This window comes from Hydractinia symbiolongicarpus, chromosome 4 (genome assembly GCF_029227915.1).
Source record: "Hydractinia symbiolongicarpus strain clone_291-10 chromosome 4, HSymV2.1, whole genome shotgun sequence".
NCBI lineage: Eukaryota > Metazoa > Cnidaria > Hydrozoa > Anthoathecata > Hydractiniidae > Hydractinia > Hydractinia symbiolongicarpus.
The window spans coordinates 22,251,290-22,259,429 of NC_079878.1; the positions used below are offsets into that span (position 1 = coordinate 22,251,290).

Consider the following 8,140-nt stretch of genomic DNA (forward strand, 5'->3'; position numbering starts at 1 on the left):
AAACCTTACACACAAACAACATGCATATAAATTATATAAAAGTTTGTGTTATATCTGCTTTGATTATTAATGTTATTTCTGACTTAACTGATTATGGTAAAATGTGAAGGTTTATTTTGTATCACCATTTTGATAAGTCAACAAGCAACCAAGGTTTATTATGTATTTTATGATATAGTACCAAAGCTTCTTTATGACTTCTTAAAAATTAATAATGAGCCTGTTTGAGCTTGTTTGTTTGTTTAGTTGAATTTTCTACATATATTTATAGCAAACAAGTAATAAATCAGCTTAAAATTATAGTAAAGTTACAGTTGTCTTCTAAATCATGTAGGAAGTACAATACTAAGGCTGCGTATAATCTCAAACTTTTTAAAAAGTCCTCTATTTCTTAACCTACTTGACGTTTTACTCTGTAAATGTGACACAAATGCTCCAAAAGAATTAGATTCTTTTATTTAATCCCTTTCAAGATAGGAAATTTTCTGACAAAGAACACTTTGTTTGCTACTAGTTTTTTAAGAGAAATGTTGCAGATAACAATTTGGAAGAGGCAACAAAAATAATTTCTAAAAGATATTTAAATTCCGAGTCTTTGGGTAGAAAAAGAAAAAAAGTCTCTAAGGAAAATCAGATCATATCCATGGATTTGAGTAAGTATTTTTTAAATAAATGATATTGTGTAGAATTATTTTTTTAAGCCAAGCGTGTCAATTTGTTTCCTCTAATAATTATTTTTTAATTTTTATTTAGTTTCTATTTAGAATCAAAAAATATTTTTTCCAGGTAAATAAGTTATAGTTATTTATCTGGAAAATGATTTAGGATAACATGTAAAAAAATAATAATATTGTTCAATTTCTTGATAACAGATTGTACAAATATTTTTTAAGAAGTTCATGCATGGTATGCTAAAGTTCTCTCCTTTGTCATATGAAATTGTTCCAACTATGCAGCACACTTTAGGAGGATTGATTTTCTTCCTCAATTATGTTGTCTATACTGAGAAGGTCTTACTTGAGTGGAAGTGAGTTGTAGATGTTGTTACTCATGTTGGCTATTATAACTTTGACATTTGCCATCTTACTTACGATGATTTCTTAGTCGGGATATGGTTTGTTTGTTGAATATTGTTAAATGTAATAAATTATGAATGAAACTAAGTATTTTGACTTTTCTTCAAATGTGTCAGCTTGCCTGGTTGAGTAGTGTCTAATATGCTTTTTTGTAACTCAGGATGAGGAGGCTGTTGTATTTTTATTTACTCTTCTTTCATAATATAGATTGATTAAAATCTTTCCTTTTTCCAAAAGTTCGCTTTATCTTACTTTCTTTTTTCTAAAAGTTCACTTTTTTTACATCTGTCCTGAACCATTCTAAACTTTTTTTCTAAATATGCATTTTCCAAAGTGCGGGTAACCTTATTTCTGAAAGTTGATAGGAAATACTTTTGATACGAGTATTTCTATCTATACTATTTATGGGTTTTTTACTTTTCTTGCTGTTGATGTTGTAAGCCTGCTAAGGCAAATGTCTTGTTGCTATGATATATACATATTTTGCTCTCTTGTTTATTGTATAATTGATATAAATTTAAAGAATGTAACTTAAGTACCACCAAGTTTCCTCAAAAAATTATTTTTCTGATTTATTGCAAGATACAAATATACAATAGCTGTTCAGCCTAGATGTAAGAGATTCTTTAAAAGAAAGAGCAGTCTAGTTGATGACATTTTTTGTGACATACCTTAATACACGGTAAATATAACAGTACCATAATCTTCTCCAAAATAAGAAATAATATATTGTTTAGCATCACAGAAAGTAATTTTAGCTTTTAAATTCAATTTCTGCATTTTATTCTGTGATGTTATGAAAACATTCGTTTTGAATCAAGGAAAGGATATTGTGAATTTTGGTTGTTTGTTGGTAAATTCTCTGGTATGCATTTTACACAAACTTAAAGGTGTTTTGTGATACATTTTGAACCCACTCAGGGTCCTCTTTCCAGCCATATATATAGTATTTATGTTATTCAAAAAGAATTTCGTTGCTACCCTGGGATAACATAATGGCATTTCCAATTAAAGAATAAATAGGTCCAGGTCACAAGATAGGCCCAGGGGTCACATTACCTGTTTTACTGAAGTGCCCAGTGAAATGCCAGCAGATAAGTAGCTTACCACTATATTATTTTGTCTCTGTAATTTTAATATTAAGGCAGTACCCTGTCCACAGAGATTGGTTGTGCACTTTTGGATCACTAAATTTTTACATTAAATTGGGATTATTCCTGACTGTATGACAACTACGATTTAAATGACTTCTATTTTACCACAATTTAACTGATAGAATTGGTGTCTGTTTTGTATTATACTTTTCCCCATTGACCAATATTTGACAAATGGTATTTCATATAAAGTTGGCAGTGACCAAAAGGGTCAAAATACTGTTATCCTGTTGGTTACACCTTGTGTAAAACACTGGATTCCAATTAGTTTTGCAAAATATTAACATGGATTAAATTTAACCTTTAAGGAATTTAATGATATATTATGATATATGACCCTATTGGGTCCAGAGGGGGAAGAGAGTTGTTTTTGATAACTTCTTTTCCCTATGATGCAGGGCTGTAATACTTACTAAGTTTTCATATTTGCATGCTAGGTTTTTAGGTTCGATAGCTTGCAGAACCAGATTGCTTAAAATTATTACTATTTATCATTACTTGAATCTACTGCATAAGTGTCTATGAAATCCTAAAATATTTATTAATACTTTTGTTAGAATTATCCTGAAAACTCAACTTTATTTCATCAAGACAAATCAAAGAACTAAACTAAGTTAATTTTAGGTGGATAGCAATTTAGCAGTTAAAAGTAACCATATTTTTTTAAAGATTGTGTTTCCTATAAAACAAATTTGTGTGCATAGGTTATGGATTGGCTTTCTGTAGTGCAATCAAAAGTTGCAGACTCAACGCCCTTGTTTTAATTTTGAGAATTATTATTATGTTATTATGCGTACTTACTAAAACAGGAAACGACCAAAAACGAGCAGAAACGACCAGGAAACAAGCAGAAATGAGTAGTAAACGACCAGAAAACCATCAAAAAGCCCAAAATACAAAAAGATTAAAGAGCAAATGGCTATGTGACAGGCGAAAAAAAAAACCTTGATTATGCCCCTAAGTTTCATTCATTTTTTGTTTTTTTCTAGGAAGTTTTTTCGCTCAATGGAGTGTAAAAAGGTCCTGCTTATACGGGGTCTTTTCTTGAAGTATTTTTGTTTGGATTTAGTAAGGAGGTTTAATGGACCGAGGTAATTTACTCCCGTATTATTGAAAGTTCCAATTATCCAGGGTACCACTTAACTCGAGTATTAAAATTTTTCCCGCACGAAGGGGGCGCTATTTTTGTTTCACCCATGTCTTGAAATTTATAAACTTTTTCTTTTGGTTTTTCTATGTCTGGGTATGATACATCTTGTCTCCAGGGCTCTTCAACGCCAATGATATGCCAACACATAAGCGTACAAGAGCCCTGGAGACGAGCTTGTATGACAACAACTATTTTATATTGAACAAAAACTAAACAAATTTAGAAGTTTTTTTTATGAATGATTTTTAAATGTCTAGACATGTTTTTCTTTCTTTTTTCTTTCACACGAAAATTTTTTCACAAAGTCACGAGAAAATTGTGCAGTTAGTTACATGAAAACGAAGCTTTCGGCCACATTTAAAACGACCTGGGGTTTTGAAGATATTATCTGTGATAATAGATATTGCAGAGTAAAGCGCTAATGTACTCTGGTGACTCCTCTGGAGGTCACAGAGAGAGAGAGAGAGAGTAGAGGTTTTATTATTAACTGCTGGTTTCTGGTTGTTTCTGTTTGTTTCCTGCTCGTTTCTGTTCGTTTCCTAGTGGTTTTTGATCGTTTCTGCTCAATTTTGGTCGTTTCTGCTCATTTTTGGTCGTTTCCTGTTTAGTAAGTACCGTTATTATGTACAAAACAGTGAGTAAAGAAAACTAATTCAGGAATGATGTATCACGAATTGTTAAAATAATAAATGATTGCAGTTTTTAAAAGTGCAAGATGTGTGAATTTTTATTTAATTTTAATGTGCTGTAAATTTGTGTGTATAATGTGCATTGTATCTTGTTCATATGCTTACTTACTGGTAAAGCTGTGAGAAGTTTATGTATGTATTTTTGCCCTGTTGGTCTAATAGCTATGGCACTCATGTAAATGAGAGATCTGGGTTCGAATCCTGGACAGGGAAAAACTTAGGAACTAATCATGTGGAGAGTGTTTTCTTGGTTAGCTAGAATTGCATCATTTTCAGTTACTGTTTATACAAATTGAGTGCGAAAATGTGATAAAAATCTAATTTCTGACTATATCTTTTGTGTTTAGATTTAAAAATTATACTGAATCGACATTACTGTTTTTCTTCTATGGAGAAAAATTCTGTTTATATGGGAAAATAAATTACCAAGATCTTAATCATGCGCAGCTGAGGAGTCAATCAGCCGGTAAGCATTTGTACTCATATGTAATTAACTAAGTAATCTGACAATTTTTCTTGGTATATTAAAGTGCTAAAATATAAGGGTTTTTCTAAGGGATTGACAGGTTTAATTAGGATGGTTGAGTCTTTAAAAAACCTTTTTTCAGAAAAAGATAAATAATTTGTTAATTAATAACGTGACATTAAGGCAACAGGAAACTCTGATCACAACTTGCCCCATGACAATTAAAAAATTATTCAGGGTTATATCTTTTTCACTCAAAACAAAATTTTCCTTGAGAGACTTATCCATTCAATCTAAAGCTTGTTGCTTGAAAAAAAAAGCACATAGTTGTTACTCGAACTCTGAAAGACAGTCGCCACAAACTTTAACTTTAGTCAGACAAAATAATGTGAAAATTTTGTGAGGTCAAAATGAATATTTTGGTTTTTATTTTCCAGAATCGACCTTATGGAGGAACGCATAAATAATATTTTCTGCAAACAAACAATTTCCACAATCCTGCAAGATTAATTTCATGATTTTATGAGTAGAAAACAAAATACATATAAACTTAGTCTATAAGAATATTGCGACGGCGATTTTGCCAAAAATTAATCACACTTACAGCGACAATTCAGATGTTTTTTCAAGAATAAGAAGTGTATGTTTTTTCAAGAATAAGTAGTGTATAAGACAAGTTACGTCTTACAGAGAGTTGTTTTTGATAACTTCTTTTCCCTATGATGCAGGGCTGTAATACTTACTAAGTTTTCATATTTTCATGCTAGGTTTTTAGGTTCGATAGCTTGCAGAACCAGATTGCTTAAAATTATTACTATTTATCATTACTTGAATCTACTGCGTGTCTATGAAATCCTAATTGTCAGGAAAATATTTATTAATACTTTTGTTAGAATTATCCTGAAAACTCAACTTTATTTCATCAAGACAAATGAAAGAACTAAACTAAGTTAATTTTAGGTGCATAGCAAGTTAGCAGTTGAAAGTAACCATATTTTTTTTAAAGATTGTGTTTCCTATAAAACAAATTTGTGTGCGTAGGTTATGGATCGGCTTTCTGTGGTGCAATCAAAATTTGCAAACTCAACACCCTGTTTTGAGGCATATTTGCCTTACGTCAATCATGTTTGTTTTAATTTTGAGAATTATTATTATATATGTTATTATGCGTACTTACTAAAACAGGAAACGACCAAAAACGAGCCAAAACGACCAGGAAACAAGCAGAAACGAGCAGTAAACGACCAGAAAACCATCAAAAAGCCCAAAATACAAAAAAATTAAAGAGAAAATGGCTATGTGACAGGCGAAAAAATAACCAAAATGCTTGATTATGCCCCTAAGTTTCATTCATTTTTTGTTTTTTTCTAGGAAGTTTTTTTGCTCAATGGAGTGTAAAAAAGGTCCTGCTTATACGGGGTCTTTTCTTGAAGTATTTTTGTTTGGATTTAGTAAGGAAGTTTAATGGACCGAGGTAATTTACTCCCGTATTAGTGAAAGTTCCAGTTATCCGGGGTACCACTTAACTCGAGTATTAGAATTTTTCCCGCACGAAGGGGGCGCTATTTTTGTTTCACGCATGTCTGGAAATTTATAAACTTTTTCTTTTGGTTTTTCTATGTCTGGGTATGATACATCTTGTCTCCAGGGCTCTTCCACGCCTATGATATGGCGACACATAGCGTACGAGCGCCCTGGAGATGAGCTTGTATGACAACAACTATTTCATACTGAACAAAAACTAAACAAATTTTAAAGTTTTTTATGATTGATTTTTAAATGTCCAGACATGTTTTTCTTTCTTTTTTCTTCCACACGAAAATTTTTTCACAAAGTCACGAGAAAATTGTGCAGTTAGTTACATGAAAATGAAGCTTTCGGCCAAATTTATAACGAACTGAGGTTTTGAAGATATTATCTGTGATAATAAATATTGCAGAGGAAAGTGCTAATGTACCCTGGTGACTCCTCCAGGGGTCACAGAGAGAGAGTAGAGGTTTTATTATTTGTTAACTGCTGGTTTCTGGTCGTTTCTGTTTGTTTCCTGCTCGTTTCTGTTCGTTTCCTGTTTTAGTAAGTACGGAGTCCTCCAGGGGTCACAGAGAGAGAGAGAGAGTAGAGGCTTTATTATTTGTTAACTGCTGGTTTCTGGTCTTTTTTGTTTGTTTCCTGCTCGTTTCTGTTCGTTTCCTGGTGGTTTTTGATCGTTTCTGCTCAATTTTGGTCGTTCCTGTTTTAGTAAGTACGGTTGCTATGTACAAAACAGTGTGTAAGAAAACTAATTCAGGAATGATGATCACGAATTGTTAAAAAAATAATAGATGATTACAGTTTTTAAAAGTGCAAGATGTGTGAATTTTTTTAATTTTAATGTGCTGTAAATTTGTGAGCATAATGTGTATTGTATCTTGTTCATACTGGTAAAGCTGTGAAAAGTTTATATATGTATTTTTGCCCTGTTGGTCTAATAGCTATGGCACTCATGTAAATGAGGACAGGGAAAAATTTAGGAACTAATCATGTGGAGAGTGTTTTATTAGTTAGCTAGAATTGCATCATTTTCAGTTACTGTTTATACAAATTGAGTGCGAAAATGTGATGAAAATCTAATTTCTGACTATATCTTTTGTGTTTAGATTTAAAAATTATACTGAATCGACATTACTGTTTTTCTTCTATGGAGAAAAATTCTGTTTATATGGGAAAATAAATTACCACGATCTTAATCATGCGCAGCTGAGGAGTCAATCAGCCGGTAAGCATTTGTTCTCAAATGTAATTAACTAGGTAAACTTTCTGACAATTTTTCTGGGTATTAAAGTGCTAAAATATAAGGGTTTTTCTAAGGGATTGACAGGTTTAATTAGGATGGTTGAGTCTTTAAAAAACCTTTTTTCAGAAAAAGATAAATAATTTGTTAATTAATAACGTGACATTAAGGCTAACAACAGGAAACTCTGATCACAACTTGCCCCATGACAATTAAAAAATTATTCAGGGTTATATCTTATTTACTCAAAACAAAATTTTCCTTGAGAGGCTTATCCATTCAATCTAAAACTTGTTGCTTGAAAAAAAAGCACATAGTTGTTACTCGAACTCTGAAAGACAGTCGCCACAAACTTTAACTTTAGTCAGACAAAATAATGTGAAAATTTTGTGAGGTCAAAATGAATATTTTGGTTTTTATTTTCCAGAATCGACCTTATGGAGGAACGCATAAATAATATTTTCTGTAAACAAACAATTTCCACAATCCTGCAAGATTAATTTCATGATTCTATGAGGAGAAAACAAAATATATCCATATAAACTTAGTCTATAAGAATATTGCGACGGCGATTTTGCCAAAAATTAAGCACACTTACGGCGACAATTCAGATGTTTTTTCAAGAATAAGAAGTGTATAAGACAAGTTACGTTTTTTTTTAAAAAAGAAATTGAGTGAAAAAAGGTTGGTTCATAACTTATGCAGCGGGGACGTACATGCCGTTACAATCCTGGAAAAAAGTATTTGGAATGATGTGATAAAAAGACATTATTCACGATGTTAAATTTTTTTTTTTTTCAATTTAAATATGTTGCTTTGGTTGCGTTCTCGTTAC

General features: G+C 31.6%; 1 long non-coding RNA gene across 3 annotated transcripts in view; it reads left to right on the top strand.

The window, feature by feature from the left end:
* The window catches only part of LOC130641856 (uncharacterized), a 37,370-nt gene that overhangs the window by 18,468 nt on the left and 10,762 nt on the right, over window positions 1-8,140 (top strand). Inside the window, exons 1-3 of one of the 3 annotated variants that reach the window (XR_008982512.1) lie at window positions 287-653; window positions 4,417-4,535; window positions 7,172-7,290. This is a non-coding gene — a long non-coding RNA (uncharacterized LOC130641856). Of the gene's footprint in view, window positions 1-286; window positions 654-4,416; window positions 4,536-7,171; window positions 7,291-8,140 lie in introns of those variants that run through there. The other 2 variants (XR_008982511.1, XR_008982513.1) reach the window with 2 other exon arrangements.